Raw genomic sequence first — 22,816 nt, 5'->3', positions numbered from 1 at the left:
GGATACACATTAAGTTGTTTAGAAGAAACTTTGTAATATAAAATAATCTCCCAAGTATCTTGGCTCTTTCTCGTGCTATGCTTAGAATACCAGAAATCTTTCTGGATTGTAAAACAAATGGAGGAAAAAACCAACTAAGTCCCTCTCTCCACTTCCACCTCCTTCTCAATCTAGTCCTTTCCCCTGCAGAGTCCAGTAGCTCCTGTGGTCAAACTTCTCAGTAACAGGACTTCACAGAGTGAGTGCAGAGATAAAAGCCAGGCTGATAATATGAAAACAAATGCTGCCCAGAAAGTCAGAAAGCACAGCACTTTATTTTAGTTGCTATATTAAATAAAAGTCTGGAAAAAATCAAAGCAATTCCTGCTAACTATAATTGAGATGCTGGGAGTAATGACTCAGAAATGCACTTGAATTTCTGATTCTGCTTTGTACTGACTTTTCTGAGCTAATGTGCTGACTTTAAAATACTATACTTTTGCTGGAAATCTTCTTGAAACATTGATACATATATTCTTCAATCCTCTAAAAATACTGAATTTCATGGTTACTATGATCACATCACAATGAAGAATCCCATGATCTATATGGCCAGGTTAGAACTCCACGTTTTTTAAGATCAGACTTCATTTTCACTTTCTTCGTGGAATTTCTACATTTATTACATAGTCTGAGCCATTGTTCCTCCATTATAAGGTCAAATAATTGATGTTACATTAGAAAAGTAAAAAAAAAGCAAACTCAATGAAATTTTCCTTACTTTTTAAAAAGTTTGTCAATCAGGTTGGAAAAGTCTATAGTTGTAGAACATTAAGTTTAAAAATAAAAATCACATCAGTAAATGGTGCTGCCAAGCACAATGTCACTGTGTTAATATACAAGATGTAACTGACATTGAGTCATCACTGTTCATGTTCTGATTTTCCCTGGGAGGGACCTTTCTGCTTTGTCATCTTGGAAGACCGTTTGCTGTCAGATTGGATTCAGATTAAGTTGGGTATGGAAGTGATACATCAATATTCTAGTATGTGAAGCTTCTTTTTATAGGTAAGAAAATCTCTTATCTTTCCTTGTTCAGAAGGCCTTAGCTCAAAAAATAAGGGATTTTTAAAAATCCTTGAATTACAATTTTATGATGGAAACTCTCCCCCGTGTTGCTACATTTGTAAGCACCTTATAATCTCCATTTCAGGACGACTCTATTTTTCTTTAATTTTTATAATCTATAGTCCAGGTCAAAAAATGCTGGGCCAAGTTAGGAGATAAATGAATGCATTTTCCATTTCAGTGCAGGGGTTGGAAAGCTCAAAATTGAAAAAGAGAGATGTGATACACAGATCTGTTTTAATATCTAGGAAAGTCATCCCTTTAGCCTGGGTAACAAGATGGTGCTCATCATCTCACTTCTCAGAACTGAGATGCATAAACCACTATTTTAATCTGCTTTTATCTGTAAAAATAAGCAACAAAATTTCAGTAGCTGTGATTATTATAATGGTGCTATAAACCTCTCTAATGAAATGCCAGAGATGTGGGGCAACTTTACACATAGATGAACTAAGCATAGATGAACATTGCTGTGCATTTCAGTACAGGGCCATGAATCCTGGACTCCAAAGAATAAATACGAGGTAAGAAAGGAAGCATATATCGGGGAAACACATATTTATTAATAAGCACTTATTTAGGGCTCTTTAGATACAAAGAAGTCGTTGATTACATGAGTTAATTAATAATTAGTTATATGTCATTTGGTGTACACAAAGACATGTGAGACTCATCCTTTGCCCTTAAAAGACTAAAAATCCCTAGTTAGAGGTGACAAGACCCATAGCTATGAAAAGATAACTTGTAATGCAAAGCAACAATTGATTAAGTGCAGACAATAAATGCGGTTGGAGTTCACAGAAGGGACAGATCACTTCCAGATAGATTAAGTACGCAATATTTCATGGAGAATGTAATATTTTAGTTGAATGTGCAAATTAAAAGATTAAATGTTTGTCAAGTGCAAGGTCCTTTATTAAATTCTGCATGGAAATCATAGAAATTTATATCATGGTCCTGCCCTAAAAGAGTTTATAATATGGTCAAGAAAATGACTCATAAACACATAAAAAGCCGAGTAACAATCAAAGATACATTTCAAGGTGTTGCTAGAAATGATCACGACAGAAGGGAGTTTGTGATTAGTTATGCTAATTACTTATGCAGCAAATAATTGCTTTAGACATTAGCAGAAGGAGGCTCTCCTTTCTCAGACCTGTTACCAGCATTTGACAGAAAAGCTTTCTCTTTCTGTGTCCTGGAACTGCACATAAACCCAGTTTGGCCCCTAGTAATTCGAATGGCTCCTCCTCCATCTCCTTTGCTCGTTGATCCTAACCTGTAAACACTGAAATAGCTCAGGGCTCAGTCTGTGGTCCTCTTCTTTCCTTTGTCTCCCTTCACTCTGTTGAAGGTCTGATCTGGTTTCATGCCTTTAAATCCCATCTACATGCTGATGGTTGACAAATTTGTACCTCCAGCCTGGACATTTTCCCTGAAGGCTTTCTTTGCTTGTATCCAGCTCCCCACTCAAACCTCTATGTAATTGTCTACAAGGCATCTCAAATTTAACATGTTAGAACAGAGTTCCTACTTTTCCCTTTAAAATTTGCTCCCCTTGCAGGCTTTCTCACCTCAGCTCTATTTTTTTTTTAACATCTTTATTGGAGTATAATTGCTTTACAATGGTGTGTTAGTCTCTGCTTTATAACAAAGTGAATCAGTTATATATATACATATATCCCCATATTTCCTCCCTCTGGCATCTCCCTCCCTACCACTCTCCCTATCCCACCCCTCCAGGTGGTCACAAAGCACTGAGCTGATCTCCCTGTGCTATGCAGCTTCTTCCCACCAGCCATCCATTCCACATTTGGTAGTGTATATATGTCCATGCCACTCTCTCACTTCATCCCAGCTTACCCCTCCCACTCCCCATGTCCTCAAGTCCATTCTCTAGGTCTGTGTCTTTATTCCCATCTTGCCCCTAGGTTCTCCATGACCTTTTTTTTTTTTTTTAGATTCCATATATATGTGTTAGCATATAGTATTTTTTTTCTCTTTTTGACTTCCTACACCTACCTTCACTAGGTCCATCCACCTCACTACAAATAACTCAATTTCATTTCTTTTTATGATTGAGTAATATTCCATTGTATATATGTGCCACATCTTCTTTATCCATTCATCTCTCATGGACACTTATGTTTCAGCTCCATTCTTACAGTTGCTTGGGAAAAACTCTGGAGTCATTCTTGACTTTTTCTCTCAAACCCTCTATCGAATCTGTCAGCATATTCTATTAGTTCTGCCTTCAAAATTTATCCAGAATCAGGACACTTCTCACCTCTTCCTTTACTCCCATTCCGATTCAAAAACCCATCAATAACCGCCTAGATTATTATACCTGCCTCCTGACCCATCTCTCTTCTCCATCCTTGTCACAACCAAGCCTCCAGAGTGATTCTTTTTAAAATGTCAGTCAGATAACATCCCTCTTCTACTCAAAATCAACCAAAATTGCTTCTCATCTCACTCTGATCAAAACCTAACATTTTTATGTGACCTGTGTGGTCCTACATGAGCTGTTCCCTCATTCTCTCTGACCTCACCCTTTTCCACATTCTGGCCTTCTCAGTGTACCTTAAACAAACCAGGGGCACCAACTGTTTCAAGCCTGTGCTCTTGCTGGTTTTTTTTTTTTTTTTGACTTGAGTGTTCTTCCCCAAGGTTATGTCATGGCTTGCTCCTTCACCTCCTTCAAGCCTTTACTCAGGAAAATATTCCTTGGCTACCTCACTCTGTCTTACATTGGGTTCCCTCAGAAAAAGATCCAGATAGAAGGATTTTAGAGCAAGTCATTTATTGGGGAGATGACCCCTGGAACAGCATTAAAGGAATGGGGAAATGGGACAGAGAAGGAAAGGAAGACAAGATAGGGTATATTTGTGAGCAGATTACCTTTGTGGCCACCTGGGGCTCATAACCCACTGGGAGGTGGAGGATGCTATACAGAACACACCTGAGGGTTGTCCCTTGTGCAGGGTATTCATCTACCAATTCCTGTTAGACACTGCTTGAAGGGGCGCTCCTAGTCTTTGGTTGTGCTATTGAAAATTAGAACTTTGCAACTGTGTTATTAAGTGGAAAAATAATTGGTAAATGTTGAAAAACTTACACAATCCCCTTAGATAGCCTCATCACAAGAGGGCAGACAGCAGAAGCAAGAAGAACTACAATCCTGCAGCCTGTGGAACAAAAACCACATTCACAGAAAGATAGACAAGATGAAAAGGAAGAGGACTATGTACCAGACGAAGGAACAAGATAAAACCCCAGAAAAACAACTAAATGAAGTGGAGATAGGCAACCTGCCAGAAAAAGAATTCAGAATAATGCTAGTGAAGATGATCCAGGACCTCGGCAAAAGGATGGAGGCAAAGATCGAGAAGATGCAAAAAATGTTTAACAAAGACCTAGAAGAATTAAAGAACAAATGAACAGAGATGAGCAATACAATAACTGAAATGAAAACTACACTAGAAGGAATCAATAGCAGAATAACTGAGGCAGAAGAACGAATAAGTGACCTGGAAGACAGAAGGGAGGAATTCACTGCTGTGGAACAGAATAAATAAAAAAGAATGAAAAGAAATGAAGACAGCCTAAGAGACCTCTGGGACAACATTAAACGCAACAACATTCACATTATACGGGTCCCAGAAGGAGGAGAGACAGAGAAAGGGTCAGAGAAAATATGTGAAGAGATTACAGTCGAAAACTTCCCTAACATGGGAAAGGAAATAGCCACCCAAATCTAGGAAGTGCAGCGAGTCCCATACAGGATAAACCCAAGGAGAAACACACTGAGACACATAGTAATCAAATTGGCAAAAATTAAAGACAAAGAAAAATTATTGAAAGCAGCAAGGGAAAAATGGCAAATGACATACAAGGGAACTCCCATAAGGTTAACAGCTGATTTCTCAGCAGAAACTCTACAAGCAAGAAGGGAGTGGCATGATATACTTAAAGTGATGAAAGGGAAGAACGTACAACCAAGATTACTCTACCCGGCAAGGATCTCATTCAGATTCGACGGAGAAATCAAAAGCTTTACAGACAAGCAAAAGCTAAAAGAATTCAGCACCACTAAACCAGCTCTACAACAAATGCTAAAGGAACTTCTCTAAGTGGGAAATACAAGAGAAGAAAAGGACCTACAAAAACAAACCTAAAACAATTAAGAAAATGGTCATAGGAACATACATATTGATAATTACCTTAAACATAAATGGATTAAATGCTCCAACCAAAAGACACAGGCTTGCTGAATGGATACAAAAACAAGACCCATATATATGCTGTCTAAAAGAGACCCACTTCAGACCTAGGGACACATACAGACTGAAAGTGAGGGGATGGAAAAAGATATTCCATGCAAATGGAAATCAAAAGAAAGCTGGAGTAGCAATACTCATATCAGATAAAATAGACTTTATAATAAAGAATGTTACAAGAGACAAGGAAGGACACTACATAATGATCAAGGGATCAATCCAACAAGAAGAAATAACAATTATAAATATATATGCACCCAACATAGAAGCACCACAATACATAAGGCAACTGCTAACAGCTGTGAAAGAGGAAATAGACAGTAACACAATAATAGTGGGGAATGTTAACACCTCACTTACACCAATGGACAGATGATCCAAAATGAAAATAAATAAGGAAACAAAAGCTTTAAATGACACAATAGACCAGATAGATTTAATTGATATTTATAGGACATTCCATCCAAAAACAACAGATTACACTTTCTTCTCAAATGCGCACAGAACATTCTCCAGGATAGATCAAATCTTGGGTAACAAATCAAACGTTGGTAAATTTAAGACAACTGAAATTATATCAAGCATCTTTTCCGACCACAATGCTATGAGATTAAAAATCAATTACAGGGATAAAAACCACAAACACATGGAGGCTAAACTATACGTTACTAAATAACCAAGAGATCTTAAGAAATCAAGGAGGAAATCAAAAAATACCCAGAGAAAAATGACAACAAAAACATGATGATCCAAAACCTATGGGATGCAGCAAAAGCAGTTCTAAGAAGGAAGTTTGTAACAATAAAATCTTACCTCAAGAAACAAGAACGATCTCAAATAAACAATCTAACCTTATGCCTAAAGAAACTAGAGAAAGAAGAACAAACAAAAGCCAAAGTTAGTAGAAGGAAAGATATCATAAAGATCAGAGCAGAAATAAATGAAATAGAAACAAAGAAAACAATAGCCAAGATCAATAAAACTAAAAGCTGGTTCTTTCAGAAGATAAACAAAATTGATAAACCTTTAGCCAGACTCATCAAGAAAAAGAGGGAGAGGACTCAAATCAATAAAATTAGAAAGGAAAAAGGAGAAGTTACAACAGACACCACAGAAATACAAAGTATCCTAAGAGACTACTACAAGCAACTCTACACTAATAAAATGGACAACCTGGAAGAAATGGACAAATTCTTAGAAAGGTATAACCTTCCAATACTGAACCAGGAAGAAACAGAAAACATGAACAGACCAATCACAAGTAATGAAATTGAAACTGTGATTAAAAATCTTCCAACACGGCTTCCCTGGTGGCGCAGTTGTTGAGAATCCGCCTGCCGATATAGGGGACACGGGTTCGTGCCCCGGGACGGGAGGATCCCACATGCCGCGAAGCGGCTGGGCCCATGAGCCATGGCCACTGAGCCGGCATGTTTGGAGCCTGTGCTCCACAACGGGAGAGGCCACAACAGTGAGAGGCCCACGTACGGCAAAAATAAATAAATAAATAAAAATATTCCAACAAACAAAAATCCAGGACCAGATGGCTTCAGAGGTGAATTCTATCAAACATTTAGAGAAGAGCTAACAGCCATCCTTCTCAAACTTTTCCAAAAATTGCAGAGGAAGGAACACGGCCAAACTCAATCTATGAGGCCACCATCACCCTGCTACCAAAACCAGACAAAGATAATAAAAAAAATTAAATTACAGACCAATATCACTGATGAATATAGATGCAACAATCCTCAAGAAAATACTAGCAAACAGAATCCAACAATACATTAAAAGGGTCATACACCACGATCAAGTGGGATTTATTCCAGGGATGCAAGGATTCTCCAATATATGCAAATCAATCAATGTTGTACACCATATTAACAACTTGAAGAATAAAAACCTATGATCATCTCAATAGATGCAGAAACAGCTTTCGACAAAATTCAACACCCATTTATGATAAAAACTCTCCAGAAAGTGGGCATAGAGGGAACCAACCTCAACATAATAAAGGCCATATACGAGAAACCCACAGCAAACATCATTCTCAATGGTGAAAAACTGAAAGCATTTCCTCTAAGATCAGGAAAAAGACAAGGAGGTCCACTCTCACCACTATTTTTCAACATAATTTTGGAAGTCCTATCCACGACAATCAGAGGAGAGAAAGAAATAAAATGAATAAAAATCGGAAAAGAAGAAGTAAAACTATCACTATTTGCAGATGACATGATATTATAAATACAGAATCCTAAAAATGCCACCAGAATACTACTAGAGCTAATCAATGAATTTGGTAAAGTTGCAGGATACAAAATTAATGCACAGTAATCTCTTGCATTCCTATACACTAATGATGAAGAATCTGAAAGAGATTTAAGGAAACACTCCCATTTACCACTGCAACAAAAACAATAAAATACCTAGGAATAAACCTACCTAGGGAGACAAAAGACCTGTATGGAGAAAACTATAAGACACTGATGAAAGAAATTAAAGATGATACCAACAGATGGAGAGATATACCATGTTCTTGGATTGGAAAAATCAATATTGTGAAAATGTCTATACTACCCAAAGCAATCTATAGATTCAGTGCAATCCCTATCAAATTACCAATGGCATTTTTTACAGACCTAGAACAAAAAATCTTAAATTTGTATGGAGACACAAAAGACCCCAAATAGTCAAAGCAGTCTTGAGGGAAAAAAACGGAGCTGGAGAAATCAGACCCCCTGGCTTCAGACTATAGTACAAAGCTACACTAATTAAGACAATATGGTACTGGCAGAAAAACAGAAACATAGATCAATGGAACAGGATAGAAATCCCAGAGATAAACCCATGCACCTATGGTCAACCAGAGATAAACCCATGCACCTATGGTCAACTAATCTACGACAAAGGAGGCAAGGATATGCAATGGAGAAAAAACAGTCTCTTCCATAAGTGGTGCTGGAAAAACTGGACAGCTACATGTAAAAGAATGAAATTAGAACACTCCCTAACACCATACACAAAAATAAACCCAAAATGGATTCAAGACTTAAATTTAAGACCAGACACTATAAAACTCTTAGAGAAAACATAGGAAGAACACTCCTTGACATAAATCACAGCAAGATCTTTTTTGATCCACCTCCTAGAGTAATGGAAATAAAAACAAAAATAAACAAATGGGGCCTAATGAAACTTCAAAGCTTTTACACAGCAAAGGAAACCATAAACAAGACGAATAGACAACCCTCAGAATGGTAGAATATATTTGCAAATGAATCAATGGACAAAGGATTAATCTCCAAAATATATAAACAGCTCATGCAGCTCAATATTTAAAAAATGAACAACCCAATCCAAAGATGCGCAGAAGACCTAAATAGATATTTCTCCAAAGAAGACACACAGATGGCCAAGAAGTACATGAAAAGCTGCTCAACATCACTAATTATTAGAGAAATGCAAATCAAAACTACAATGAGGTATCACCTCACACCAGTTAGAATGGGCATCATCAGAAAATCTACAAACAACAAATGCTGGAGAGGGTGTGGAGAAAAGGGAATCCTCTTGCACTGTTGGTGGGAGTGTAAACTGATACAGCCACTATGGAGAACAGTATTGAGGTTCCTTAAAAAACTAAAAATAGAATTACCATATGATCCAGCAATCCCACTACTGGGCATATACCCAGAGAAAACCACAATTCAAAAATACACATGCACCCCAATGTTCATTGCAGCACTATTTACAATAACCAGGTCATGCAAGCAACCTAAATGCCCATCAACAGACGAATGGATAAAGAAGATGTGGTACATATATACAATGCAATATTACTCAGCCATAAAAAGGAACGAAAATGGGTCATTTGTTGAGACGTGGATGGCTCTAGAGACTGTCATACAGAGTGAAGTAAGTCAGAAAGAGAAAAACAAATATCGTATATTAACGCATGTATGTGGAACCTAGAAAAATGGTACAGATGAACCAGTGTGCAGGGCAGAAGTTGAGACACAGATGTAGAGAACAAACGTATGGACACCAAGGGCGGGAAGCTGCAGGGGGGCGGGGATGGTGGTGTGATGAATTGGGCGATTGGGATTGACATGTATACACTGATGTGTATAAAATTGATGACTAATGAGAACCTGCTGTATTTAAAAAATATATAAAACTCAAAAATTAAAATTAAAAAAAAAAACTACTACTAAAAGAAAAAGAAAGGAAAAGAAAGAGAATACACATTTTCCAAACTAGTAAATGAGGAAAACAATTTTTTTTTTTAATTCAGTCCAGGGCTTCCCTGGTGATGCAGTGGTTGAGAGCCCACCTGCCAATGCAGGGGACGTGGGTTCGAGCCCTGGTCCGGAAAGATCCCACATGTTGCAGAGCAGCTGTGCCCGTGCACCACAGCTGCTGAGCCTGTGCTCTGGAGCCCGTGAGCTGCAACTACTGAGCCCACATGCTACAATTACTGAAGCCCATGTGCCTAGAGCCCGGGCTCCACAACAAGAGAAACCACCACAATGAGAGGCCCGCACACCACAATAAACAGTAGCCCCTGATCACTGTAACTAGAGAAAGCCCATGAGCAGCAACGAAGAACCAATGCAGCCAAAAATAAAATAAATAAATAAAATTTTAAAAGAAAAGAATTGGTAAATGTTGAGCCAGTTCTTTCCAATATCACTATTTTTTTTCAGATATTATATGTGAAGGAAATAGATGTCCTGTTGAAAACGATAACAGTTTTGTTTGGTTTGTTGGTTGGTTTGGGCTGGTTTGTTCTTATACCTCATAAGCTCTGAGTCTGAGGATGCAGGGAGAAAAAGGATAAGCACACATGAGTAATACACACACACAATAAATACTCAAGTGATCAAAGCACAAAAATGTTTACCCCAGTTATTGTGCTCAGCCAGAGCCCTTAAATATAATATTGTGGCTGACTTGGGTGCATAAAAAATTTACATATTTTACTTATAATCTCATTGGCTGTTTCAAACAGTTTCCAAATTATTTTTTCCTGTGTTTCCACAATGTAACTCAGGGTTTATTCTAAAAGAATTTCTAAAGGGTCACAAAACCTACTGAATCTTCAATTCAGATGGGCTATTCTTACCAGTACTATTTGTCTGCTGAGAATTTCATATAAAATTCTAAGTAGGAAAGGACAGGGAGCCCGAAGACCACCTCCAACCACCACCAAGGAACTCTTTCCTGCCTGTCCGCGAGTTAAGGCAGATAAGAAAAACAAAGCAGGACCCTTGGTCTACTCTCTACCTTTTATCTGAGGATATCAATATAAGCACCTTCCTTTTCTATTATTAGTCAAAAGGAAGTTTGGGATGAACTTCTCAATCCTCTTCCTTTCTCAGAGGCCTCCGGAAGTTATCAGATTTGACCACAGTCTCTGGTCTGGCCTTCACTCACCTCTCTTGGCTCTGTTCCTCCTCTTTCTCATGCTGAGAAGTCTGTCCCAGGGTCCCAGCCTTACTTTCTGTAAAGGGATGGACATCCCTGCACTGATACAGGCCTGTCCACATAAATGTCTTCTGGCCTGGAACGTTTCCAGGCAGGTATCAGGTAACTTGGGAATTGTTTGTTGTTGTTAACTTGCCTTCCTTTTTTTTTTTTTTTTTAACATCTTTACTAAAAAATGTTAATATAATTGCTTTACAATGTTGTGTTAGTTTCTGCTGTATAACAAAGTGAATCACCTATATATACACATATATCCCCATATCCCCTCACTCTTTTGTCTCCCTCCCATCCTCCCTATCCCACCCCTTCTAGGTGGTCACAAAGCACAGAGCTAATCTCCCTGTGCTATGCAGCTGCTTCCCACTAGCTATTTTATAATTGGTAGTGTATATATATCCATGCCACTCTCTCATTTCGTCCCAGCTTACCCTTCCCCCGCCCCATGTCCTCAAGTCCATTCTCTATGTGTGCATCTTTATTCCTGCCCTGCTCCTAGATTCATCACATACCATTTTTTTGAGATTCCATATATATGTGTTAGCATACAGTATTTGATTCTCTCTGTGTGACTTACTTTACTCTGTATGACAGACTCTAGGTCCATCCACCAAAATACAAATAAATCAATTTCATTTCCTTTTATGGCTGAGTAATGTTCCATTGTATAAATGTGCCATATCTTCTTTATCCATTCATCTGTTGATGGACATTTAGGTTGCTTCCATGTCCTGGCTATAGTAAACAGTGCTGCAATAAACATTGTGATACATGTCTCTTTTTGAATTATGGTTTTCTCAGGGAATATGCCCAGTAGTGGGATTGCTGGGTCATATGGTAGTTCTATTTTTAGTTTTTAAAGGAACCTCCATACTGTTCTCCATAGTGGCTGTATCAATTTAAATTCCCACCAAGAGTGCAAGGGGGTTCACTTTTCTCCAAACCTTCTCCAGCATTTATTGTTTATAGATTTTTTGATGATGGCCATTCTGACTGGTGTGAGGTGACACCTCATTGTAGTTTTGATTTACATTTCTCTAATGATTAGTGATGTTGAGTATCCTTTCATGTGTTTGTTGGAAATCTGTATATCTTCTTTGGAGAAATTTCTATTTAGGTCTTCTGCCCATTTTTGGATTGGGTTTTTCTTTTTTTTCTTATTGAGCTGCATGAGCTGCTTGTAAATTTTTGAGATTAATCCTTTGTCAGTTGTTTCATATGCAAATATTTTCTCCCATTCTGAGGGTTGTCTTTTCATCTTATTTATGGTTTCCTTTGATGCGCAAAAGCTTTTAAGTTTATTAGGTGCCATTTGTTTATTTTTGTTCTTATTTCCATTTCTCTAGGAGGTGGGTCAAAAAGGATCTGGCTGTGATTTATGTCATAGAGTGTTCTGCCTATCTTTTCCTCTAAGAGTTTGATAGTTTCTGGCATTACATTTAGATCTTTAATCCATTTTGAGCTTATTTTTGTGTATGTTGTTAGGGATTGTTCTAATTTCATTCTTTTACATGTAGCTGTCCAGTTTCCCCAGCACCACTTATTGAAGAGGCTCTCTTTTCTCCAATGTATATTCTTGCCTCCTTTATCACAGATAAGGTGACCAAATGGGCGTGGGTTTATCTCTGGGCTTTCTATCCTGTTCCATTGATCTATATTTCTGTTTTTATGCCAGTACCATACTGTTTTAATTACTGTAACTTTGTAGTATAGCCTCAAGTCAGGGAGCCTGATTCCTCCAGCTCCATTTTTCTTTCTCAAGATTGCTTAGGCTATTCAGGGTCTTTTGTGTTTCCATACATACTGTGAAATTTCTTGTTCTAGTTCTGTGAAAAATGCCATTGGTAGTTTGATAGGGATTGCATTGTATCTGTAGATTGCTTTGGGTAGTATCATTTTCACAATGTTGATTCTTCCAATCCAAGAACATGGTGTATCTCTCCATCTGTTTCGATCATCTTTAATTTCTTTCATCAGTGTCTTATAATTTTCTGCATACAGGTCTTTTGTGTCCTTAGGTAGGTTTATTCCTAGATATTTTATTCTATTTGTTGCAATGGTAAATAGGAGAGTTTCCTTAATTTCTCGTTCAGCTTTTTCATCATTAGTGTATAGGAATGGAAGAGATTTCTGTGCATTAATTTTGTATCCTGCTACTTTACCAAATACATTGATTAGCTCTAGCAGTATGCTGGTAGAATCTTTAGGATTCTCTATGTATAATATCATGTCATCTGCAAACAGTGACAGTTTTACTTCTTCTTTTCTGATTTGGATTTCTTTTATTTCTCTATTTTTCTTCTCTAACTGCTGTGGCTAAAACTTCCAAAACTGTGTTGAATAACAGTGGTGAGAGTGGGGCAACCTTGTCTTTTTCCTGATTTTACAGGAAATGGTTTCAATTTTTCACCGTTGAGAATGATGTTGGCTGTGGGTGTGTCATATATGGCGTTTATTATGTTGAGATAAGTTCCCTCAGAGTTTTTATCATGTTTATCATAAGTTTTTATCATAAGTTTATCATAAGTTTTTATCATAAGTTTATCATAAGTAAGTTTCTGGAGAGATTTTATCATAAATGCGTACTGAATTTTGTCGAAAGATTTTTCTGCATCTACTGAGATTATCATGTGGTTTTTATCGTTCAGGATAGGTTTAGGTTTTTATCCTATCCTTAGCAATATGGTGTATCACATTGATTGATTTGTGTATATTGAAGAATTCTTGTATTCCTGGGATAAACCCCACTTGATCATGGTGTATGATCCATTTAATGTGCTGTTGGATTCTGTTTGCTGGTATTTTGTTGAGGAATTTTGCATCTATGTTCATCAGTGATATTGGCCTGTAGTATTCTTTTTTTGTGACATCTTTGTGTGGTTTTGGTATCAGGGTGATGGTGGCCTCGTAGAAGGAATTTGGGAGTGCTCCTCCCTCTGCTATATTTTGGAAGAGTTTGAGAAGGATGGGTGTTTGCTCTTCTCTAAATGTTTGATAGAATTAGCCTGTGAAGCCATCTGGTCCTGGGCTTTTGTTTGTTGGAAGATTTTTAATCATAGTTTCAATTTCAGTGCTTGTGATTGTTCTGTTTCTATTTTCTGTTTCTTCCTGGTTCAGACTCAGAAGGTTGTGCTTGTGTAAGAATTTGTCCATTTCTTCCAGGTTGTCCATTTTGTTGGAATATAGTTGCTTGTAGTAATCTCTTATGATCCTTTGTATTTCTGCAGTGTCAGTTGTTACTTCACCTTGCTAAACCACTAGTCTGGCTAGTGGATTAGCAATTTTATTTATCTTCTCATAGACCAGCTTTTAGTTTTACTGATCTTTGCTATTGTTTTCTTCATTTCTTTCTCATTTATTTCTGATTGACCTTTTTGATTTCTTTCCTTCTGCTAACTTTGGGTATTTTGTTCTTCTTTCTCTAATTGTTTTAGGTGTAAAGTGAGATTGTTTATTTCAGATTTTTCTTGTTTCATGATGTAGGATTGTATTGCTATAAACTTCCCTCTTAGAACTGTTTTTGCTGCATCCCATAGGCTTTTGATCATCGTGTTTTCATTGTCATTTGTTTCTAGATATTTTTTGATTTCCTCTTTGATTTCTTCAGTGATCTCTTAGTTATTTAGTAGTGTATTGTTTAGCCTCCATGTGTTTGTATTTTTTACATAGTTTTTCCTGTAATTGATATATAGTCTCACAGCATTGTGGCCGGAAAACATACTTGATACGATTTCAATTTTCTAACATTTACCAGGGCTTGATTTGTGACCCAAGACATCATCTATCCGGGAGAATGTTCCATGAGCACTTGAGAAGGAAGTGTATTCTGTTGTTTTAGGATGGAATGTCCTATAAATATCAATTAAGTCCATCTTGTTTAATATATCATTTAAAGCTTGTGTTTCCTTATTTATTTTCATTTTGGATGATCTGTCCATTGGTGAAAGTGGGGTGTTAAAGTCCCCTACTATGATTGTGTTATTGTGGATTTCCCGTTTTATGGCTGTTAGCATTTGCCTTATGTATTGAGGTGCTCCTATGTTGGGTGCATAAATATTTACAATTCTTATATCTTCTTCCTGGACTGGTCCCTTGATCATTATGTAGTGTCCATTTTTACCTCTTGTAATAGTGTTTATTTTAAATCTATTTTGTCTGATATGAGAATTGCTACTCCAGCTTTATCTTATTACCTTTTGTATGGAATACCTTTTTCCATGCCCTCACTCTCAGTCTGTGTGTGTCCCTACGTCAAAGTGGCTCTCTTGTAGACAGCATATATACGGGTCTTTTTTTTTTTTTTTTTTTTTGCGGTACGTGGGTCTCTCCCATTGCAGAGCACAGGCTCCAGACGTGCAGGCTCAGCGGCCATGGCTCACGGACCTAGCTGCTCCACGGCATGTGGGATCTTCCCAGACTGGGGCACGAACCCGTGTCCCCTGCATCAGCAGGCGGACTCTCAACCACGGCGCCACCAGGGAAGCCGCGGGTCTTGTATTTGTATCCATTCAGCCAGTCTATGTCTTTTGGTTGGAACATTTAATCCATGTACATTTAAGGTAATTATCGATATGTATGTTCCTATTTCCATTTTCTTAATTGTTTTGGGTTTGTTTTTGTAGGTCTTTTCCTTCTCTTGTGTTTCCTACATAGAGAAGGTCCTTTAGCATTTGCTGTAAAGCTGGTTTGGTGGTGCTGAATTTTCTTAGCTTTTGCTTGTCTGTAAAGGTTTCAATTTCTCTGTCGAATCTGAATGAGATCCTTGCTGGGTAGAGTAATATTGGTTGTAGGTTTTTCCCTTTCATCGCTTTAAATATGTCCTGCCACTCCCTTCTGGCCTGCAGAGTTTCTGCTGAAAAATCAGCTGTTAACCTTATGGTGATTCTCTTGCATGTTATTTGGTGCTTTTCCCTTGCTGTTTTTAATATGTTTTCCTTGTATTTAACTTTTGATAGTTTAATTAATATGTGTCTTGCATGTTTCTCCTTGGATTTGCCCTGTATGGGACTCTCTGTGCTTCCTGGACTTGATTGACTATTTCATTTCCCATGTTAGGGAAGTTTTCAAGTATAATCTCTTCAAATATTTTCTTAGTCCCTTTCTTTTTCTCTTCTTCTTCTGGGACCCCTATAATTCGAATGTTGCTGCATTTAATGTTTCCCCATAGGTCTCTGTGGCTGTCCTCAGTTCTTTTCATTCTTTTTTCTTTATTCTGCTCTGCAACAGTTATTTCCACTATTTTATCTTCCATGTCACTTACCTGTTCTTTTGCCTCAGTTATTCTTCTATTGATTCCTTCTAAGGAATTTTTCATTTCATTTATTGTGTTGTTCATCATTGTTTGTTTGCTCTTTAGTTCTTCTAGGTCCTTGTTAAACGTTTCTTGTATCTTCTCCATTCTTCTTCTAAGATTTTGGGTCATCTTTATTATCATTACTCTGAATTCTTTTTCAGGTAGACTGCCTATTTCCTATTTGTTTGGTCTGGTGGGGTTTTACCTTGCTCCTTCATTTGCTGTGTGTTTCTCTGTCTTCTCATTTTGCTTAACTTAATGTTTGGAGCCTCCTTTCCACAGGCTGCAGGTTTGTAGTTCCGGCTGTTCTCTGTGTCTGCCCCCAGGGGATAAGGTTGGTTCAGTGGGTTGTGTAGGCTTCCTGGTGGAGGGGACTGGTGCCTGTGTTCTGGTGGATGAGGCTGGATCTTGTCTTTCTGGTGGTCAAGACTGCATCCTGTGGTGTGTTTTAGGGTGTCTGTGACATTATTATGATTTTAGGCAGCCTCTCTGCTAATGGGTGTGGTTGTGTTCCTGTCTTGCTAGTTGTTTGGCATAGGGTGTCCATCACTGTAGGTTGCTGGCTGTTGGGTGGAGCTGGGTCTTAGTGTTGAGACAGAGATCTCTGGGAGAGGTCTTACTGATTGATATTATGTTGAGCCGTAGTTCTCTGGTGGACCAGTGTCCTGAAGTCGGCTCTCCTGCCTCAGAGGCTCAGGCCTGACACCAGGCCAGAGCACCAAGACCCTGTGAGCCACACAGCTCAGAAGAAAAGGAAGAAAAAAGAAAGAAAAACAAAATAATAATAAAATAAATAAATTAAAAATTTTTTAATGTATAATAAAAAATAAGAAGAGAGCAACCAAGCCAATAAACAAATCCACCAATGATAACAAGTGCTTAAAACTATACTAAGATAAACATAAAAATCAAAAACCAATCAGTTGCAGACAGAAAACCCCAAGTCTACAGTTGCTCCCAAAATCCACCACTTTAATTTTGGGATGATTTGTTTTCTATCCAGGTATTCCACAGATGCAGGGTACACCAAGTTGATTGTGAGGATTTAATCCGCTGCTCCTGAGGGTGCATGGAGAAATTTCCCTTTCTCTTCTTTGTTTGCACAGTTCTTGAGTTTCATATTTGGCTATGACCGCACCTCTGCGTGTAGGTCGCCCTCAGGCATCTGTTCCCACCCAGACAGGATGGGGTTAAAGCAGTGGCTGATTAGGGGGCTCTGGATCACTCATGCTGGGGGGAGGGAGGGGTAATGTAGCTATAATTGGAATGCGGGGCGAGCCGGTGGCAGCAGAGGCCGATGTGACATTGCAACAGCCTGAGGTGCACCGTGTGTTCCCCCGGGCAACTTGTCCCTGGATCATGGGACTGTGGCACTGGCAGGCTGCACAGGCTCCCGGGAAGGGTGGTGTGGATAGTGACCTGTGCTTGCACACAGGATTCTTGGTGGCTGTAGCAGCAGCGTTAGTGTATCATGCCCGTCTCTGGGGTCTGAGCTGATAGCCGTGGCTCACACCTGTCTCTGGAGCTCATGTAGGCAGTGCTCTGCCTTCTGTGGGCAGATGGGGAAGGAATCCCCCTTCTTTGCACACACTGAAACAATGGCCTCTTACCTCTTAGGCAGGTCCAGTCTTTTTCCCAGACTCCCTCCCAGCTAGCTGTGGTGCACTAGCCCCCTTCAGGCTGTGTTCACGCCACCAACCCCAGTCTGCTCCCTGGGATCTGACCTCTGAAGACCGAGCCTCAGCTCCCAGCCTCCACCCTCCCCTGTGGGTGAGCAGACAAGCCTCAGGCTGGTGAGCACTGGTTGGCACCGATCCTCTTTGCGGGAATCTCTCTGCTTTGACCCCTACACCCCTGTTATTGTGCTCTCCTCTGTGGCTCCGAAGCTCCCCCCTGCCGCCCACTGCCTGTCTCTGCCAGTGAAGGGGCTTCCTAGTGTGTGGAAACTTTTCCTCCTTCACAGCTCCCTCCCAGAGGTGCAGGTCCCATCCCTATTCTTTTGTCTCTGTTTTTTCTTTTTTCTTTTGCCCTACCCAGGTACATGGGGAGTTTCTTGCCTTTTGGGAAGTCTGAGGTCTTCTGCCAGCGTTCAGTAGGTGTTCTGTAGGAGTTGTTCCATACGTAGATGTATTTTTGATGTATTTGTGGGGAGGAAGGTGATCTCCACGTCTTACTCCTCCGCCATCTTGACGGTTCCCCCTACTTGGGCATTTAGCTGCATGATTGGTTAAAAGACTTGCTGTCTAGCTGTGATATTGATACAACTTACAGTTTGACTCAATTAGCCAGTTTAGAATCTAGTTTCACAGCAGGAAATTTCACACAGACAAATCAGTAGTTTAGAGAAAACTGATGAAATAATGGCTAGTTTACCCTGAAAATCTTTGTAATCTAGAAGCCAACTGTCTGAGTGAATGCCATCGTAATTAGATAATTATCCTAGCCCTGTGGGTGCCAGGGCCTTCTGCCAACATCCTCTTTTCCCACTTGCTGCAATTTCTGTCTCACAAGCCATCCTCTCCTCAGTTGCCTCACTAAAAAATAAAACTAGAACTGGTTCTTCGCTCTCATAACATACCCATTGGGTCCTCACTTCTTAGGGTTGTTTTTGTTGTTGTTGTTTTTGTGGTACGCGGGCCTCTCACTGTTGTAGCCTCTCCCGTTGCGGAGCACAGGCTCCGGACGCACAGGCTCAGCGGCCATGGCTCATGCGCCTAGCTGCTCCGCGGCATGTGGGATCTTCCCGGACCGGGGCACGAACCCGCATCCCCTGCATCGGCAGGCGGACTCTAAACCACTGCGCCACCAGGGAAGCCCAGGGTTGGATTTTTTTTGTTTTTCTTTTTAATACATTTTCACCTTTCCTCCACTCTCACCTTACTTGTTACAGTTAAAATCTTAATATCATTGCTCTTTTAGGTTTCAACATTAATAATGGAGCAAACTAATTTAGTGAATACATCCAGGTCTCACCACAATGCTGTGCATGGAAGTGCCATATAGAAAGGATAGATGGGACCCAGGTTTTGTTAGAATGAGTCAGATGATGTTCAAGGTGGATTTCCTCTATATGAATTCTAATAAAGTGTCCAAAATTGAGTCTAGACCTACTGCCAAAACACACCAAATAGAAATACTGAAGTCTTTTCTAGAAACAATTTCCAGAGAAGAGTTTGGTTGGTGGGAATCACCATGGTCCTCAAAAGCAATGCTATTTATTTTCTTCCTTCTTCTACAGTTGTTGTATATATGTCTGGAACATTAAAGTTCTGTGATTTTGATCATCAAATTAGAAGCTTAAAAATATATTTCCAAATTGAGGTCAGGGTAGTAATATCCAGCTGAGGGGTTTTAATCCATTGGTTATTCGAAGAAAATCTTTGCAATTGCTGCTATAATTTACCAAGACTTGTTAAAAGCCTTAAGAAACATTAATAACTTTAGCTCAACTATTACACTTATTTCCTAATTTCATAAGTAAATAATCATAGGTGTGAACAGGTTTTAGCCAGTAGAGCTGCTTATAATAGTGAAAATGGCAATTTATCTAGATTTCAAATATTGAATGACTGGTTAATTAGACTACAGTATTTCCACATAATATTGACATTTAAAATGTTGCAACTGTGGAAAATTAATTACATGAGAAGATGTTCATGTTATGCTAAGTTAAAAAAACGAACATTTTAAAACATTATTTGAAGTATATAAATCTGTTGTACAGATGCACACACACACACAGAGAACAACAATTAAGGAGGACATACCTCACAATATCAATGGTTATTTCTGTGTGGTAGAATAATATGCAATTGTATTTTCTTTCTTTTACTTAGCTAGCTATCTTTAATTTTGTACAATAAACATGAACTACTTTTATGAAAATAGTTTTTTTTTTTTTTTTTTTTGCGGTACGTGGGCCTCTCACTGTTGTAGCCTCTCCTGCTGCAGAGCACAGGCTCCGGACATGCAAGCTCAGCAGCCATGGCTCACGGACCCAGACGCTCCGTGGCATGTGGGATCTTCCCAAACCAGGGCATGAACCCGTGTCCCCTGCATTGGCAGGCGGACTCTCAACGACTGCGCCACCAGGGAAGCCCAATAGCTTGTTTTTTTTTAACAGTTTGTTTCTCAATTTCTTTTCAATGTCCACTTTTAAAGGTGTTTGTGGTTGGGGTCTGCACAATACCTAAGAATGTTTGGTTATTCCTGTCTGTGACTAGGTTTAGGATGAGTGTCCCAAGGCTCATTAAGCAGAACACAGTAAACAGGGATTTCCCAAGTGTAAACGAAAGGGGAAGTGGAGCCTTTGTCAGCAAATCTTTGGTATACTAACAGCCAAACTGAGAACAACATTTTGTTTTTTTGGATAAAATTAAGCAGAAAATTATCAAATATCCACTTAATGTGATATTCTGAACAACAAAATTAGGTGATTTTGATTTTTTTCTTTAAACTACTTTTGATCTCTCATACTTGTTATTCAGAGCCCAGTAAAGAACAAGAATGTTTATTGATGGCTCCCACAGACAAAATAGACATTTGAATTATAATGATTCAATTCAATTCAAACTGTCAAACTTTTATTGAGTGCTACGTGTGAGCCTTGCACTGTATTAGACACAGGGGGGTATTCAAATAACTCACAAAGACAATGTCCTGGAGGGACTCACAGTTTTTACATAAAGAGAGATAAATTAATAAATAACTCATATGTATAAAATAGGCTTCAATGTAAGCATTGGGTAATCAAAGAAAGAGTCATGGAAGCATAGCAGAGGGAGAGGTTCATTCCAACCAAGGGAGCAAGAAAGTTTTCTTAGAGGAAATGAGATTTTGGCTAGAAATAAAGAGAAGTGTATTAGTCCCCTGTTGGTTAGAGGTAACAAGTAAAATTCCAAGTAGCTTGAATTTTACCCAAAGCAATCTACAGATTCAATGCAATCCCAATCAAATTACCAATGTCATTCTTCACAGAACTATAACAAAAAATTTCACAATTTCTATGGAAGCACAAAAGACCCCAAATAGCCAAGGACATCTTGAGAAAGAAAAACAGAACTGAAGGAATCATGCTCCCTGACTTCAGACTATACTACAAAGTTACAGTAATCAAGACAGTATGGTACTGGCACAAAAACAGAAACATAGATCAATGGAACAGCACAGGATTCCCAGAGATAAACCCACACACATATAGTCACCTTATTTTTGATAAAGGAGGCAAGAATATACATTGGAGAAAAGAGAGCCTCTTCAATAAGTGGTGCTGGGAAAACTGGACAGCTACATGTAAAAGAATGAAATTAGAACACTCCCTACCATACACAAAAATAAACTCAAAATGGATTAAAGACCTAAATGTAAGGCCAGACACTATAAAACTCTTGGAGGAAAATATAGGCAGAACACTCTATGACATAAATCACAGCCAGATCCTTTTTGACCCACCTCCTAGAGAAATGGAAATAAAAACAAAAATAAACAAATGGGACCTAATGAAACTTCAAAGCTTTTGCACAGCAAAGGAAACTGTAAAGCAGACAAAAAGACAACCCTCAGAATGGGAGAAAATATTTGCAAATGAAGCAACTGACAAAGGATTAATCTCAAAAATTTATAAGCAGCTCATGCAGCTCAATAGGAAAAAAACAAACTACCCAATCCAAAAATGGGCAGAAGACCTAAATAGACATTTCTCCAAAGAAGATATACAGATTGCCAACAAACACATGAGAGGATGCTCAACATCATTAATCATTTGAGAAATGCAAATCAAAACCACAATGAAGTATCACCTCACACCAGTCAGAATGGCTTTTTTTTTTTTTTTTTTGCGGTACGCGGGCCTCTCACTGTTGTGGCCTCTCCCGTTGCACAGCACAGGCTCTGGACACGGAGGCTCAGCAGCCATGGCTCACGGGCCCAGCCACTCCGTGGCATGTGGGATCTTCCCAGACTGGGGCACAAACCCGTGTCCCCTGCATCGGCAGGTGGACTCTCAACCACTGCACCACCAGGGAAGCCCCAGAATGGCTATCATCAAAAAATCTACACACAATAAATGCTGGAGAGGATGTGGAGAAAAGGGAAGCCTCCTGCACTTTTAGTGGGAATGTAAATTGATACAGTCGATATGGAGAACAGTATGGAGGTTCCTTAAAAATCTACAAATAGAATTACCATACGAACCAGCAATCCCACTACTGGGCATATACCCTGAGAAAACCATAATTCAAGAAGAGTCATGTACCACAATGTTCACTGCAGTTCTATTTACAATAGCCAGGACATGGAAGCAACCTAAGTGTCCACTGACAGATGAATGGCTAAAGAAGATGTGACACATATATACAATGGAATACTACCCAGCCATAAAAATAAATGGAATTGAGTTATTTGTAGTGAAGTGGATGGACCTAGAGACAGTCATACAGAGTGAAGTAAATCAGAGAGAGAAAGACAAATACCATATGCTAACACATATATATGGAATCTAAAAAAAAAAAAAAAAATGGTTCTGTAGAACTTAGGGGCAGGACAGGAATAAAGATGCAGACGTAGAGAATGGACTAGAGGACACAGGGAGGGGGAAGGATAAGCTGGGACAAAGTGAGAGAGTAGCATGGACATATGTACACTACCAAATGTAAAA

At 38.9% G+C, this 22,816-nt stretch overlaps 1 protein-coding gene across 1 annotated transcript in view; it reads left to right on the top strand.

Moving 5' to 3' along the window:
• Window positions 1–22,816, top strand: part of ARHGEF38 (Rho guanine nucleotide exchange factor 38) — a 153,976-nt gene that overhangs the window by 49,984 nt on the left and 81,176 nt on the right. The window lies entirely within an intron of this gene.

This window comes from Globicephala melas, chromosome 5 (assembly GCF_963455315.2).
Source record: "Globicephala melas chromosome 5, mGloMel1.2, whole genome shotgun sequence".
In the NCBI taxonomy this organism is placed as follows: domain Eukaryota; kingdom Metazoa; phylum Chordata; class Mammalia; order Artiodactyla; family Delphinidae; genus Globicephala; species Globicephala melas.
This window is presented reverse-complemented; position numbering and strand designations above follow the sequence as displayed.